The sequence below is a fragment of the Phascolarctos cinereus genome, unplaced genomic scaffold (genome assembly GCF_003287225.1).
Source record: "Phascolarctos cinereus isolate Bilbo 61053 unplaced genomic scaffold, phaCin_HiC Scaffold_2;HRSCAF=192, whole genome shotgun sequence".
Taxonomy (NCBI): Eukaryota; Metazoa; Chordata; class Mammalia; order Diprotodontia; family Phascolarctidae; genus Phascolarctos; species Phascolarctos cinereus.
The window spans coordinates 118,345,754-118,347,438 of NW_027555625.1; positions in this window are offsets into that span (position 1 = coordinate 118,345,754).

Here is a 1,685-nt window from a genome sequence, read left to right on the forward strand (position 1 = left end):
AACAGGGGATATATGTGACAGAGTTTACAAAATGAAAATGACGAGATTTGGCGCCTGATTAAATACATGCTAAGAGCATGGGGAGCACTCAACAATAATAGGAAAATTCAGAAGTGGTGTATATTTGGGGGGAAACATAAGATTCCATTTTGGACGTGCTAGGTTTGAGATGTCTTTGGGACACCCAGTTGGAAATGTCCAATACGCAGCTATATGATGGTAAATGTAGAAATTTTCTTAATTTATATAGCAAACATTTGCATTAAAGCATTTGGCATGTATAGTAAATATCATTTTAATGTATATATACTTTATTTACCTATACATATATTATAAATAAATACATGAGGTGGTATGATGTACTGGAAATACTGAACTTGAATTCAGGAAGACATAGATTCACCTCCTGCATCTAAAAGTAGCTATGTGACCATGGGCAAGTAAGTCATTTAATTTCTCTGAATTTCAGACAGCTCTCTAAAACTTCCCTACTAAATTATATATAATCTGGCTGATGAACAGAGTTCCCTTACCAAATAAATCACAGATTGTTGGTGTATTGAGATGTATATATACAATATATCTATCTGTATATAGCTATATATGCATATATATTATGTGTATATAGATGTATATATGTATACATATATTTGCATATATAGATATATACACATACATACATAACAAACATCCAGTTAGCCATAAAAACAAATGGAAAACATGTAGAATACTTTTTTTCTTTATTAAAAATACTGAAAATTCATCTAATAACTAATGTTTTCCAAACTACTAGGGCTACAATGTTTCCATTTTAAAATAGCAACAGTTTTTCCAAGAGGGAAGCGGTCAGAGGAGAAGAACAAATAAATGTTCTAAATCACTAGGAGAAACTAAAATTAAAACTCAGGTTTCATTTCACAACAATCCAAATGGCAAAGATGATAAAGTCAATGTAGGAGGGGCTATGAAATTACAGGAATACTAACACGCTGTTAGTGGAACTGTTGTTTTCCACAAAAATTTGAAAACACACAGGAAAAAAAAAGTGACCCTTTGAACCAGCAATCCCTATAGTACAAAGTCCTACATCCCAAGGAGGTCAACTATTAGTGGAAAAAAAGGCACCATATATTAGAAAATATTAATAGCAGCCTTCGTCATGGCGGCAAAAACTGGAAATAGTGAGCGACTGGGAAATGGCTGAATTGTGTAATATTTGAATACAATGGAATAATATTATATATAATAAAAGATACATATAGAATGACTACAATAATGTAAATGAAAATGACACTAAAAGGTAGCTGAATTCTGATTGATTGCAATGAATAGCCGTGGTTTTGGAGAAAAAGGTAAAAAATACATCCTTCCTCTGAATGACAGACAGCAAAAAGAATGGGATGATCACACACTGTCAGATGTGGCTACTACGTCAGTTTTGCTTAAGTGCGTTTCTCTGTAATAAGGTAGGTTCAAATGTAGTTGGATCAGAAAATGATTCTAATGTAAAACTTTAAGCAAGAGTTTATACAAATATCTGCTTCAACTTCATGTATGACAAACAATTTCCTTTATTTTTCTGGCCTTTATAAAATACTTCAGAAATAATCATTATATAATAGCTAAAGACAACACAAAAACATGCACACTGCATTTGGTCTTATAATAATAATTGTCACAAAAAA